Below are 16,094 nucleotides of genomic sequence, written 5' to 3' on the forward strand. Positions count from 1 at the left end.
TTAATGAAGAACCTATATATGTGCATATATATAGTATATGTTTGTTTTTGTGTGTGTGTACGTATGTGTGTTTTACTTAATGATACGTAAATTGTTTAAGTCGTTCACATTACATAAGAACAGAGTGGGAATACTTGAGGAATGAAAATCATTTTATTCATTCATTAGCTGTAATACCAATAAATTATCTACTATTTCTTTAATTAGAAACAATATAAATTAAATTCCAAGCATCCCTCTGTATTTTACTTCGAATGAATAGCAAAATACCTTAACGAATAATTGCAAATGTAATTAAACGAGCAGGTGCATCTATGTCTTCTGAAAATAAATATTGACTTTGGTCGAAAACGGTACATTGCTGGTATAATAATTTACTATAGATAGCTTCAAATTCGCTAAATGACAGGATCTCAAACAAATTTAATATTCAACTCTTCTACTCGAAAAAGTATTTCACCAGAAATATTCCAAATTTTCTGGTAGCAACTTAATTAGAAATCACACATAAATTAAGGAATAAAGGTATTTTATTTCAATGTTTCAATGCATTCCAAAATAGAACAAGCCAACCAATCAACATTTCGAGAAAATCAGTTTTCCATTTCATCTTTGTCCACTCATTCATTATGTATTTTATTGATTCTTGCTGCAAGCATTGTCTACATATACAGCCTACATCTTCATTACGTATGCATTTTTAACCCTTTTATCTCTGGATATGTATTTTTCTCCCTAAATTAAAGAGAGAGCCAAGAACAGTTGATTTCAGATGAAACTGAAGCTTCTCAGAGAAAGAAATAAGATAGACACTAATAATAATAATACTTAGGATTTAAGGTGTCAGCTATAAGCAAATATCTTCGTGTGGTACAATTTTCCTTTATCTAGGCGTTTCCCAGCTTTCCGATAATTTGAAACGTTCATGGTACCTATGTGTACCATTCAGGACGAAAGGGTTAAGTAACCTCGTGCTGCTTCGGAATTCACGACTCCAATTCAACCACCAAAGGCCAATTCATAATCGAATCCCGGATAACCCCTTGCCCTACAATATCGTGTCAGACTCGTGAAAATTTCAAATAGAATTTAACAAACATGAATATTAAATTCCTTTGCATGCAAAGTACATATTATTTTACTGCTACCAACGATTATATCTCGAAGCATACGTTAACATAGAATAACACTGGAATTTTCTCTTACTTCCTATAAATTGTTAATAACAAAATAGTCAGACCGATCCCAATTCAGAAAGAAGTCATAAGGCAAGGGGTTAATCGCGAGAGTATCGGTCCCATCGCTACGGACCGCGGTCTCGATCGTGTGTCGCGACTGGTAGTGTAGAAGCGGCGAGCCGCGGAGGGGTGGGGGCCGACAATGTGGGGCGGGAGGGGTGGACGAAGGGAGGTCGACTCGGGAGGGTTGGCAGGAGGCAGGAGGGTGGGGGAGAGCCGGGTGAGAGGGCTCGCGGAGAGGGGTGTTGCATTCCAGAGAGGCGCCGGCCAGTCTGCGGCACACCTGCGCGTTCGGTTGAATCACGGCGCCTCCGACATAACCCAATCCCTTCGTCCTTCTCCAACCGGTCTCTCGGTCCCCGTCCCTCTCGCTGCTTTCGTCCTCCTGCTCCATCTATTTCGTCCCACGAATCGGCCTTCTCCGTCTTCGCCGCCATTGGCCATCCTTATCTCGCGTACCAGTCAACCGCCTCTTTCTCTGAGAAATCTCTCTTCGTCCAGGCTGCTGCGCCAACCGTTTATCCTTCTCCAATCAACGACACCGCCGCTCTCTCCAGCCTCGTCCAGCTCGCGGGCCACGTCTCGTTGACTCTCCGATCTAGGAACTCCCCGCCCCTTGGTCCCGTCTCCCCTCGGTGTCGTAGATTTTCCTACGATTTCTCTCCGCTTCCCTCTAACCCCCTCCTTCGCCGCCGTTTACCGCCGTCCCTTATCCACGAACAGCCGCGGAAGGACCCGAGACGAGGCCCTGGAAAGGGAAGAAACGAAACGCACGGGAAGAGGAGAGGGAGGCGAAAGAGAGACTCCGGAGGACCCGATCTTACGTACAATCGGAGGCGTGCAGGTGTCCGTCGTTCGTCCGGCGGTCGGCACGTCTGTCAGTACAATCTAAGTCGCACCGATGGGCCCCGTAGCGACGGCTACGAGCGGACACCTGTTTTTCTTGGAAGCACCTGTTTTCTGCCGGCCCAGCTCCGGCCCCGGTCCCGGTCCCGGTCCCGGTCCCAGCGCGAACTTCTTTTTTCTGTACAGTGGAAACGTGACGAGAATCGGAGTTTCGCTCAGTTCCTTTGGCGTTACGGTAATCGACCTTGCTGCTTGGACCCTCTTTGCATTTCCGTTTCGAACGTGATCTTTCGTGTCTTATATTACCCATTTTGAAGTCACGTTTTCCATTGGCAATCTGATTTTCTTCTTTCCTTCTGTAAATGTCATATTTTTAGCGACTGAAATTTATAGGAATTAATTGTATAGAAAATGTACTTATGTTGTTAACCACTTGCTCTATGATATCTTGTCAGACTCGTGATGGAAATTTTAAACTGAATTGGACAAATTGAAATGTTATTTACTTTTGTTCAACGGAAATTGAATATCACTTTCCTATTATCGATCGTTAACCTTTGAAGTAAAGGTAGATATAAAACAAATATCAAGTCCTTTTTTTCTAATGAATTATTAACGATAAAGTAACTTCATTAAGCACCACTGTGAAAGAGGTCGTAGGCCAAGGGGTTAGCACTTCCACTGCCATGTTACTCAAATTGGGTGACACCATTTTTTCCAGAAACTTAAATGTTCACTGTATACTAACGTTACGTATTTGTAACGGCCGCAATTCTATGTTCTACGCAAAGAAAATGAGATTCATCCTACAGATATTGTTATTTAGAGATATAAGATGCGACATTATATTTAAGAACACAATGACTCCTTTCAGTTCTATTTTTTCAGTAAGTATTTTGTTTAGAAGATTCGATGGACTGAATAGAACAATTGAGAAGATCATTATTGAAACAAACACTGATAGCGAACGTGTTGAACATCAATTTTCTTATCGACGCATCGAACGAATCGAATTTCGTTAGATGCATGAAATATAAGGAAGACAACGGAGCGCAACAGGAAATATTATATAGTGCAACAAGAAACACAGATTTTTATTGAATCCAGAAATCTTCACCGCTAGTCTCACTTGTCATTACAGTGCAAAGGGTTAATTTCCCGTACGCCGCCATCACGTCATGTTTAGCTACGCGATGCGGTTACGCAATTCGCGCGGCGAAAACCGCGCCGCGTCGTGCCGGTGCACTGCGTGTTTTTAGCGCATTCTTAGCCTCCTCGAAATCGTTCTCTTTTTTTCTCTCACCGGGAGACAGAACTGGAGCACCGGGAATAGGGAGGAAAGGTGAAAGGAGACTCGCACGGTTTACGCGAGGAACGCGACCAGGTACGATAATCCTGTCGGACGTGAGAGACCTGAGACTCATTCAGTGACGTGGGAACGTGTGCAGATACCATTCATAAGTCGGCTGGGCTGTCTCTGTGCGATGTAACCCGGCTGTACGTATGTGTGCGTGAAATCTTTGAAGCCGTAAAAGCACGCATGCACGCTCGTTTGCCCCAATTTGAGTCCCGAGCCCCTTCCCAATAATAGGGAATCGGTATTTCGCGAACGATTAACCAATTTAATGAATCTCGTATCGCAACGATGAATAAAATTAATGAAATGAAAGTAATTCATTATTTCTTATTTTTCATGGAGTAATTTATCCGTTTAGCGTTGGTAGAGGTTACGAAATATCGATTGAGATTTTAGTAGTTTTTTCTGTCTTGATCGTGCTTAATGTTGGTCTATAGCTTTCACTGGTTGAGCCACCAGGAGACCAGCAGTCTTTCCTTCACGGCTCAAAACGAGTGTCGTGGGATTCGTGGGAGCCTGTTTTCCGTTCTTGCCTTGTTCCATCGCGACCACGGACCCCACACCGTTGTTTTATTGTTGGACAACCGCGAGGGAGAGCTCGAATTTCTGCTAACAATACGATTGGAGAACACGCCTTGGGCGACACCGTCTGTGGGTCCTCTTCAGGTGCATTGGCGCGAGAGATTAGAAATCGCCCGTAGAAAATGTCTGTCCTCCGAAAAGCCTCCTCTCCGAGAGTTCTTTGACTGCGGCTCGGTCGCGACAACCGGTACGTTTGATGAACAAGATTTTCCGCAGGTGTCTGTGAATGTTTCTGCAAGTCGATCGCTTCTTTCGTTCGTCTTTCTGTGCCTGCGAGAAAATATTCCGGTTAAACGAGTTGAAATTTCTGCTATTTTTTTTTCGGTTTGTGGAATACACAGGGACTTTGAGTCATGTTAAATATAGTATAATTAACGTTGGAGTTGATTTGAGGCAAAATGATAGATAAACATAGCGAAGAAATTGTATTTTGTTTAGTTCTGAAATTAAAAATTTTATATTCTTAATTTAAGTTCTTGTAAGAAATTCAATTTCATATATTTTGTATTTTAATATTGATTTTTTAAAATGTTTGTATGTGAATGTGCTCTTATTCAGAGTTTTTAATAGCCTTACTTGTTAAAATTGCTTATTTACTTTATTTAACTTTACTTATTAAAATGGAATTAAAAGTTTTATTGAAGTGTCAGTTACATTATGTATCATAATTGAATAAAGATCTACATAAACCTACTAGTTGATTATATTTTGATTTCGATTATCACGAAAGCACTCATTCACATTTTCAAAGCAATATCTTTGAATCTTATTATTTAATGCATTAAGAATAGTTGTAATATTTAGAAATATGCCAAAAATATTTATTTCAGACTTGCTACTATTTGAAATATTTTTTCAAAGAAGCAAAAACTATAATGTAATTCATAAATCACAACATATTCACTAATCAAATATTATCATATCAAATGCATGGTAAATTCTCTGAATCTTCAAAAAAGTATGCATTCACTTCTAAAAAAAGAAATCTGTATGTAAAATCAACAAAAACAATTGAGACTTTGTGACCGCATCGTATCAGTCAAAGGTCAACGTTCTCATAAAAATTCGTATGTTGACAGCAGAATCAGTCGCCGCCAACACTGAACAAGTCTAATGAGAACAACCAGTCCAAATCGTCATCGAACCACTTGAATAGATGCTCAAGAAGTTTCAGTGTAAGTTGACGTGTCCGGCTTTCTCTATTCCGAGTTACAGCTCCGTTCATATTGAGCAGTTCACAGACCAAAGTGACTAACTTTATTCTTTAATTTTTTACAATTTTATAATTTGAAATGTAATTCTATCAATTCTTTTATCTCTTGCGAAACAATAACGAATAAAATTCACGATAGAGATTTCTATCTTAGGTAGAAGTACGTATGTAAATTTTATTATCAATGCTCACCCTCAAAGTGGATACAGACTCGCAACGAACAGAAAATTTGTCTGCGGTCTCACAAATAATTAACCGTTAAAAAGAAAACGGTTTACTTTTTTAAATATTTATTCTCAATAAACAATATAATATTTAATAATAATCAATTAGTGTATCAGAGAACAATGGAAGAGTGACATAAAAAATCCATACCACTATTAAACAGGGTTTTTATCCGAAAAAGATATTCATTACCAAATGATTCGTAACATCGACTACAACGCATAAGCAGATAACAAACTAAGTATTGTTAATATTTCTTCCAAATATAATATTTCTCTAAATATAATACAATAGCTTAAACAATAGATATACCTTGAAATAACAACACCATGTATTTAAAAGTTAACAGTCAAACAAATTTGACAAACATAATCACAAAGAAAATCATGTAATAAAGTGTTCAATTCTTTTTTCACTAACTGCACCACTTTAGGGGATGAATACACGTAGCAAATAATACAGTGAGAAAAGAAAAACTTATTTACACCTTGTAGCAAGTGCTTTTTTTCCATATTCACCACGATCAATAACAAGATCGCGTTCATTGTAATTTTCCACAACGTACTTGCGTCAACTGACGAACGTCATTAGGTTCACGTTTCTTAGATGCGAACCACTCCGACAATTCCATCGTCGCAGATGTTCCTGCAGCATCGTTGTCCTTACGCAAATTCGGGGGTACATTTTTTGATCCGCATCTGCACTCGCCGTGGGGTCCCGGAAACCCTGAACTCTCGGAGGTAGGGGTCCCTGAGAAAATTCGAGTGTCCGTCCAGGTGTCAGCTCTCGCAACACCTGGAGATTCTCGAGTTTACCGTTATATTTACACGGTGTTTATTGTGCGACGCAAATTGCTACCTAAAACACGCAGCGACGACAAATCGATAGAACGCGAATGTGCAACAGCGAGCCTCCGTATTCTCCGTTTCGAACTTCTTAACATTAAAACTACCGAGCAGTTAAATTGACATTTCGGAATTCCTCTGTAGAAATTCCAAGAGTGCGTCTATTGAAACATTAATTGATTTAAAATTTAGTTTGCGCATTGCTAAACCAATTTCTTAAATAACTTCTCAGAGAAACATCTGTTATCTTTTTAATAATTGCAGAAAGGAGGAATCGGGAATGAGTAATTTTGACTCTCCTGGTAGTTTTAGTGTTAATTTGAAACAGACGATTTGCCTGTTCTCGACTTAACCCTTTGCACTTGAAAGTTTTTAAGTACAATAGAAGCGTTCATTATACTGTAATGAGGTGTACATGATATGTCCTAGAATCAACATAATCAGTTAACTGTGGAATTTAGTTTTAACAATTTTTTATGAGGTGCGCAATGAAATTAACTAAAATTAAATAATTAATCAAACAAAGAATCAAATATAATCAACGTTCGATACACGTCAAACGTAGGTTAGATGCGACTAATGTAAAAATAAAACACTAAAGCAGAAGTGAAAAATAATTACATGTTTATGTAAAAAAAGTAATAAATCGTTAAAAATATTAGTGTCATTTTGGGTTTTAAAATATCTACTTGTAAAACAACATTAACTAGTTAAAATGAAATTGTACATAAATTAAGAAACAAAACTATTTTATTATTTTATATATTGGTACATTATACTAAGCTTAACCTAGAACTGTTAACGCACCCGTCGAAATGGTGGGTTTCAGTTTCCTTATTTCAAAATTATTGATATCTTATAAGTGTTAAGTATCCAAAACAATTTAAAAAATAAATACTTTCACTTGAATACTACGATGAGCATCTGAAGAAGACAGAAGATTTCGGACAGAATTTAACAAATGCGAATATTACTTAATTCATTTCAGTTTTTCTTTTTTTTTCAATACATTATTAATAAAAAAGTAGTTGTATCGATCACAGTTGATCGATATCATAGAGCAATCATAGGGCAAGGGACTAATCATATTAAACGCTCAGTAGTTGTAGTGTTAACTCAGCCAACCGAATAGGTAGATTTCCTCTTTTCCATTAGCAACGCATTGTCTTTTATTTTATTTATATTCCTTTATTATTTAATGAGTCTTGAACCGAAGTTATTTGCAACTTATCAAATATTTTTCTTTCTTTTAGAAAACGTACTATTTAATCAAATCCGTTAAATGAATGAAATTGAAGTTAACGAGAAAGATTGTAGTTATATCGTTTTTAGGCAGTTGTGTAAGTGTTAATCCCTTGCTCTATGATTTATTTCTTAACTATGGTCCTTAGAATTACTTTATCGTTAATAATTTATTAGACAAAATCTTGATGCTTATTTCATGCCTATGTTTACTTTAAAGGTTAACGACTGATAACAGAGAATTATCACTTACTTTATATTTTAAGAAATTGCACAACGCTTAGTTTCGTCAAATTCAGTTTAAAATTTTCGTCACGAGTCTCACACGATATTGTAGGTGAAGGTGTTAACATAAAACATAAAACTTCATAATTTCTCTATACCAAATCAAGCGGCGACTGAGAGTCGCTTCTCAAATGCAAAGGGTTAATTCAGCCCAAATGTTGCTGACTCCTTCTCCTTCCTGTTTTTTCCTGTTGTAACGTCCAGCAGGAATTTCGCTAGCTCGTCGCCGCCCGGTAAAACTCCTCTTCTTTTAGCCAGCCGGTCGTTTTATTGCAACCTTTCGATCGAGCTACCAGGAAACGAAGCAGGTTTTGGAGGGGGCTGATGCGGTGGTACGTGGGGCCGAAAGGGGGGGGCAGGCTAGGGGGCCGAGGCCGTCAGCAGAAAATCCGAGAGTTCGGCCAGGTGTCCCGCGAATTGCCCAGTTGAGCCGACACTGCTTGGGGCCCGCGGGTTTCCTATTTGTAATTAATGAAATGCTTTAAAAGACACCTGTGCGACCATCTCTGCTGCACAGGTGGCAAACCCGACTATGTGTACAGGTGCGCGCGGCGCAGGTACGCCGCGCCGGCCACTCTGAATCGGGAACTCGCACCGGTGCACGGTGAAACCCCGTCGCAAGCGACGACCGACGACCGTTTTGGTGATTACACGCCATCGGTGGCCTGGACTTTATCGTTCGTTAAAGATTGCACGCATTCGAACAGTGTTCCAGAAACCGCCTGGCGAGCCTTCGATCACGGGGATCCATCGCAAAACGTGGATTTTGGATGGGACGAGTTGCGGTTGATCTGTAATCGTTGGTTCATTGAGATTGATATTTTAATTGTCGAAGGAATTTAGAGTTTGAACATTTTTATTTCCTTTAGTTTCGTATTATCACATTGTTGACCGGTCATGAGTTAACACATGTTTGTAATTGCATTAGTTATTTCGATGTTTGAAACGCAGCGCAAATGGAATATTGTAGAAGCCAAATATTCAAAGTTATTCTATGTCCAAAGTTTCATTTTAATTCATTAGGTTTAAATAAAGTATATTGAAATTTATTTTGATTGTTTCACTTTCATATTTAATTACGGAACAATAGCCGGTTACATGGGAGAGCTTCTGCATAAAATTTCAGGTCAACAATGTGTTAATAATGTAACAATGTTAATAATTGTTAGATCTAGCATTTTTTATTTATGGAAGGAATAATGTATAAGCGTCTGTAACAGAATAGTTCATTTTACCATATTAATTCACATATTCTTTGATATGTCTACATGAAATTAAAAATTTTAGATCTTTTTGGCAAGTCTGACATGATGTTGTATGGCAAGGGGTTAATAATGTTAAAAATGCACACGTAATGGAGATGTGTGTGCAGTCAATGTTTTCATCAAGAATCAATAAAACAGATAATGAATGAACGAATAAAGATAAAAAGAAACGTTAATTAGTTAACTCGCACTATTTCAGAATTCCTAGTTTGAATAGCAAACCACAAAAACCAAAACCCACCATTTCGACTGGTTTGATTTCATTTTGCATGAATGAGGATGAAAAGGAAGATTGATTGGTTTACCTGCACTGTTCTACAATTCCCAGCTTCAATTGCGAAATAAGAAACCTGAAACCCGTCATTTTGACGGGTGCTATTGTCCCAGCGTTAGACGTCAGTACCACGTCAATGAATTCGGATAATAGAGATTATCCATTAAACTTTATCTCGAGCGTGATTCGCTGTGAACGCTCGACCCTTCCCGACCCGTCCTGTTCCACGTGCATCGAATCAATGATACCCGACGTTGTTTTTCTCGCAGCAGCGGTTGCGTCGCGTCGCTTTAACAGGTCGTATTTCAGGACACGGAACAGGATGTCCTTCGAGCGCAATCAGCCGCAATGAGAACCGGGCGTGCGAACTTTACTCTCTTTTCACGAGTTTCTGGCAAACGAAAGGCAGGTGTCGGTCGTCAACTCTTTTTATAGCTTCGGCCGTCGTCGAAGATCACGCTCTGTAGGCCCGGAGAAGTTTCTTTCATTCTTTCGAAAAGTTTTCGGCGCTACCCGTGCGGTTGGTGCTAGTGAAACACGACGGGTTGGCCCGTTGCGGACCGAGGACGTGACTCAACGCTGCTTTTACAGCCGGTTGCTCATTTCGGCCGGTGAAACGGGTCGTCCTTCGGTGAGGTCAGCTCCCGAGAAGAAAGACACCTCTGCTTTATGTAGCGTTGGAAACAATGTGTAAGGTATCCATAGCGCGTCGGCAGATATCGGTCGATCCTTGGAACGACGGCATAATGGCATTGTCATGCAAAAACAAATTTGCCGGCCGGCTACTCGGTGAAAACAAGGAATTCCTGTTTACGACGAGACAGCCGGGCTCGGTGCGTTTGAATCGGTCAGGTGCATCGATAAGTCGAATTCTCTCGGGTGTACCTGGACACCGATTCAATTACCATCGGTCTGTTGTAAATTATTTATAGCTCGGTTTCAGTTTTCTCATTTCACAATTATTGATGTCTTAAGTGTTGAATGTCCCGAATGATTTTAGAATACCTCCTTAAATATTATAGTGAATCTTTGGAGGATTTGGGAATGATCTATTGTTACAATTTTTATAGGGATTACGTATCAATCGCATATTAAATGCTAAAAATAAATGTAGTTTTACTAGGATACTGAAATGAATAGCTGTACGAAGAAAGTGAAAAATATTTGTAGGTCCGAATCTCTTTTAATATAATGATTCCAACGAAACGTGTAAGTAATTGTGTGAATTATTAAAAACTAGAGAGTTTGTTTGTTGGAAAATTTATACAGTTTAACAGTGAAAAACCGAAGGTGTACGTCAGGTATAAATTACTGGGCCGACGATTCTAAATACAGCATCCTACTTTATGTCCACAGAGATGTTCGTTCTTAATATTTTTATAAAACTTATATTAAGTATGAAATACTGTCATTAAAATATCCGTGTTATTCATTATATGTATGAATAATACGTACCTACAGTTCGTATTTATTACACACCTCAGAGTGAAAAATAACAAATCAGCGCAGAGTATAACGCAAATTACGTTACTGCAAAAGCAAAGAAAATTTCATCATTTCAGTTTTAAGAAACATGAAAATATACTGGCTTTTGGTTTCCATCGTCTAAAAGCATTCGTTTCTTTGATGTACATCAGGCAATATTAGGTAGCGACTTAAGCCACCGAGGAATTTCAACTGGCCGAAACTCGGGTCGTTCTTAAAGCGTAGGAGAATCCAGTATTTCCTTTGCATTCCTTTTCTTCGGCTCACGCACAGGTCATGACGAGTTCAGACGTGTCCCGGCTCGTAACTACCCACATAGTCACCCAACATCTTCGATCGTCTCACCTTTCGAATTTTTCTCGATTTATTCCAACTACAACTATTAACCCTTTGTCCTATGATTTCTTTTACAACTGTGCTCGATAAAACTATTTTATCATTAGTTATTTAGTAGAAAAAAAAGAATCTGATATTTTATCTTTACATTTACGATTAGTAATAGAAATATAATAAGTTAATATGAAAAATAAATAAGTAACGTTTAGATTTGTGGAATTCGGTTGAAAATTTTCATCGAGTTTGACTCAATACTGTAGGAATTGCGTAATGTTCATGACCCAGTAATTTATTAGTTATAAATGAGGTCAAATTCAAAAATATTAGGTTATGGTGTGTGGCATACTTGAATCTTTAATATCATTTAATACTAGGTTGATATACTTCATAAATGTTTAAACAAAAATGTAAATACATTTATATAATTATTATAAAAATAACATAATTTTTCAAAATATCATCACGAATTTAATTTTACGCCTTGAAGATATTTTTAGCTATTTTTTTTCGTTGTTGGTTAATATTATTTAATGTCGATAATTATTTATTTTAGTTATATAATAATTACATACTCAATTACAAATTCAATTAAATAAAGTTTATTCACCTAATAAAAGAAAATTGCAAATTTTGTATATCTTATGCACTCCTTAGAAATGATTTAGTTAGTAAAAAGTAAATAGGCCACTCATTAATACATGTTTATTTCATATATTTTCAAAATTTATTTATTAAATATATAATGATGTTGTTATAAATAATTCTATATTCTTTAAATACAGTAACAGAAATAATACACATCAGATAATTCATTGAACTGTGTCGTAAAGATGACATTAACTATAACTACAATTATTTTCGAATTACTTTTTTTCATTAAAATTACCCTGCACATAATATTATTCCTTTGCACTCGGAAGTCCTCGCAGAGAGGACATTTTAAATGTAATATTAAAATGTTCAAGAGCAAAAGGTTAATTAATGTGTTATGGAGTTTATTTTTGAACCACAGCAAAGATTTATGAATACGAGTGTACTTAAAGACTTCGGCCAATTTTTATCTCAACATCTGTTTCAATTCATTTCGAGTAATCTTGAAACATAATACCATACACAAGTGATGACCAATCTCATTAATTCTCATTTGTGAAAGTATTACCACGTACATACGTAGATCATTGGAGTCAAAATCTCAGGTGTACCAGCCTTAAAGTCTGCATCGATCATTTTAAGGGAACACTCGATTTTTCTGAGCATCTAGCATACTATACACGACTCCTTACATACACGCATATATAATTAACTCTACAATGTCCAATAAAGTCTTCCTTTCCAATTATTCAGAAGATATAGACGTTTAAAAAAAACTATTAAATAAATTCCATCGCAATTGTAATATACAATAAGTGAATGTTAATTTCAATAAATGCACTTGCACAATTTATACAAGAAAATGTAAGTGAATATCACTATTCAATAGTCCTAGTGTTAACAAAACAAAAAAAAATACAAAATCATACTGAGTCACTAAGATACGCGGCGCGTCACAGATAAGATACCAAAGTTGGTCATTCAATACCATCCTCAAAAGAAAAATCCTGTCCCATCTCGGATTGGTAGGTACAGGATTTGACAACAGTTTCGATGTTGGTTCCGGTTTTTGAAACAGTATGAAGTACCGAAATAAAGTCATAACTGTTATTGGGTGTATCCGTTCTGAGCTACATCCCTTTTGGTTCCGGTTCTTCAGGATCGGTATTACCGATTTTGTATCGGTTCTACAACTGTTATTTTTAGGTTCTAAAAGAAAAACAGAAGCAAAAAATAACAGTCATAAATATAATATCAGTTCCGAAGAACTGGTACCGGAACTGCAACCGATATACTCAGAACCGATGTACCTAATAACAGTTATGACTCTATTTCGGTTGTTGGATGACCAACCTACGTTATCTGCGAATGACTCACGGTTTTCGGGCATCTGCAAAGCTACCTCCAGACCTTGAGTCAGAACGATCAGGATTCATCTCTAAGGATTTTAGAAAAAATTCGTTTCAGAATTTTGATTTCAAAATGGGATTTTAAAAAATATTTATCACACTTTTTCTCGCCTTTTTCCTTCCATACTTTACTATATAAGTACCATATTCACTACAGGTGTGAAGAACCAGGTATTCCACTTCCAAAGGTGTCATCCCCGCTACTTCCTCAGTTCTTGTTCCATCTTCTCTAGTAATAGTTACATACCTACGCATTCGACCTTAATATTGAAATACATACACAATTAGTACCTTATAAAGTCTCCTTATAAATTCTCCAAAACAGTCTCAATCAAAACAACACTCAACAGTTGCAATTATTTCCGGACCCCCATCCCAGTGACATCCATCCATACGCAAATAGCGCATCCGAACTAAATTTTCATGAAAAAAGTAAATCTGGTCTGGCCGCACGGTAGGCGTGAGGAGCGAGTGTCTCGTTTCGCAGGCGGTCCCCGTACGCACTACCTGTTGCGAGCGAGCGAGCGAGCAAGCGGTGCGCGGCAGCAGGGATGAGACGGGCCGATATCAGGGGGCAGATGGAGAACGGGTGGACGAGAGAAAGAAAAAAGCCTTGGAGGGGGAAGGGAAGAAGGTGCCGGCGCAAGAGAGAGCCTCCTTCTTCCTTCGGCTGGCTAGCATCGGCGGGGGGCAGTCGGAGGGGTCCGCGATCTCTGGGTCCTTGCATGGCGAGGGGCGGAGCGGGGCCGAAGAAGGGTCCGGGCAATGGTGGTGGGGGCCCTGGCGACAGACTGGCGGCCGCGCACCTGCACTTGCTCGGCCGAGAGAGCCGAAGCTGCGAGCCGACAGTCAGGGCCGCACCTACACGGCCCGAACTCCCTTGCCGCCGTCAGCTCCGGGACTCGAATCGGTCGAGTGCATTCCTCGTATCGTTATCTCCCACGGAGCCAGTACCGAAAAGGTCATGCATCTGGCTCGGGAATACTTTTTTTTTCTTCTTCTCTCTTTCCCTGTCTTTCTTTCTCTCCCTCTCTTGCTGTGTGCTCGAGATTTTTCCATTTGCCCGGAGACCGACGAGATTGTTTCTTTAACGGAGCCGGGGCCAAGAGGTGACAATGATAATTCTGTTCGCGGTTAGGTGTTCGATGTAACGATCGCAATGGATCTCTTTTCTGGCTTTTTGTTGAGCTGTTTGTGGACGGAACTGGCGGGGGAGATTGTAGAGGATGGTTTTGTTGAGAATATTTTTGCGGTTGTTTGGGATGACCGTGATTTCTGGGGGTTAAATGACAGGTCACGATAAACGTAGTTTGCCGATTGATTACTGGCGCTGGGGATGGATGGATTATTCTGGGGTCGGGGTTTGAGTTTGAGTTTGATGCAGTTTTTTTTTGGCTTTTGGATCACATATTCGCGGAATGGATATTTTTGGATATTGTTATTGTCTGGTAACGGGTTTGAGGGGATTTCTGATGGTGAAGGAACTGAATTTTTGATTTAGGGGTTACTAGTGGGAGTAGGTAGAGGGATTGCGAAGTTAAGTTCAGATTAAGTGGAGTTTTTAGTATAATCGTTTGTGTATCTGTATATCTATTTATTGAAAATTTGACCGGATTGTTATTTTTATGAAGGCAGGATCAAGCTTACATAAAATGTGATTTGTTGAGTATTTATTTTTAGATGTTTGTGCTAAAGAAGCGCTTATGGGATTAAAGTATTTTAAAGATAAAGCAATACTATAAAAGCGTATATTTCAGTTTTAACGAATGTTTTATTTAATGTTCAAACATTTTGTTTGCCTTGAATAAATATAGAACAAAAATAAGTTAAATGTTCGTAGAAATTTATAGTTGTCAAAATTCTGAGGAATGTACGTTTTCCATGCATTCGAAACTTGTAATTTTGCGTAATTTAATTAATGGTGTAAATTTGATATACTTTCGCATGAATGTAAATTTTAAAAAATAGATTGCTTCATATAGATTTATTTTTTACATTTGAGGATAATTTTATAACTTTTCATTGTCGTAAAATTATAACTTGTACTATTGAAACAATGAACTTACATTATAACTTAATTAAATTTATTTTATAAGTATGTATATTTAACAAAAATGTACCTATATATGAGCAATTTTTAAAGTTAATACTTTAAACCCTTTCAAGACTTGGAGCTCGATCTAAATTTGTCGTATCGAATACAAATTTTGAAATAATTGTATCGATAACCCTGGTTATAATTGTGCTCAAATATAAACGAATGGCTGGCGTTAATCGAACATTGTCATTCACTTGAGGAAATGTCGTTATCAAACTTGTTTTGAGGTCATTGGTTGGTTCGTATGCATGAGAAAGCTATTTTGGTAACATCCGGTGTTCTTCTGAGATTTACTGTAAATAATATCAATTATTAGATAATTGTTTTACGTTGCAGTGAAGAGAATCTTGTCTTTAAGTATTATAATAATTTGATACCAATCGGCTGATCGATTAGTTTGATCGATGGTCATGGAAACTTTTTGTGTGTTGTAAACATACTAACTGTTCCAAATTAATTTTCTTACTAACTGTTGATTAGTATATATTACACGTACCTACTAGATTGCAGGTATTTATAAATGATGATTAATTTTATTAAAATTAAACGAATATTCTTGAAGATTTCATATCTTAAATTTAAATACTTCTATTTTTGTAATAAGTTCTATAAAATTTTTTGTTTCATGTTTTTATACTAATGAGATTATATAAAAAACTTTGTTAGTCTGAATGAAGTACATACATATATGCCATTATTATAAAAATTCTTATTTATTAAATATATTTTGTAATAACATTTTATTTCTGTTTACTTTAAAATTTTAGTAATCTGTTTAGTAGCTGAGCGATATAACAAATTTT

General features: G+C 37.6%; 1 long non-coding RNA gene across 1 annotated transcript; it reads right to left on the reverse strand.

Moving 5' to 3' along the window:
• Positions 1-12,005: 12,005 nt before the first annotated feature.
• Positions 12,006-13,710, reverse strand: LOC116424259 (uncharacterized). The gene is made up of 3 exons (XR_004234418.2): positions 13,542-13,710; positions 13,337-13,453; positions 12,006-13,222 (listed from the first exon to the last, which is right to left on the reverse strand). It is a non-coding gene; the product is annotated as an uncharacterized LOC116424259 (long non-coding RNA).
• Positions 13,711-16,094: the final 2,384 nt, after the last annotated feature.

The sequence above is a fragment of the Nomia melanderi genome, chromosome 7 (assembly GCF_051020985.1).
Source record: "Nomia melanderi isolate GNS246 chromosome 7, iyNomMela1, whole genome shotgun sequence".
Taxonomy (NCBI): domain Eukaryota; kingdom Metazoa; phylum Arthropoda; class Insecta; order Hymenoptera; family Halictidae; genus Nomia; species Nomia melanderi.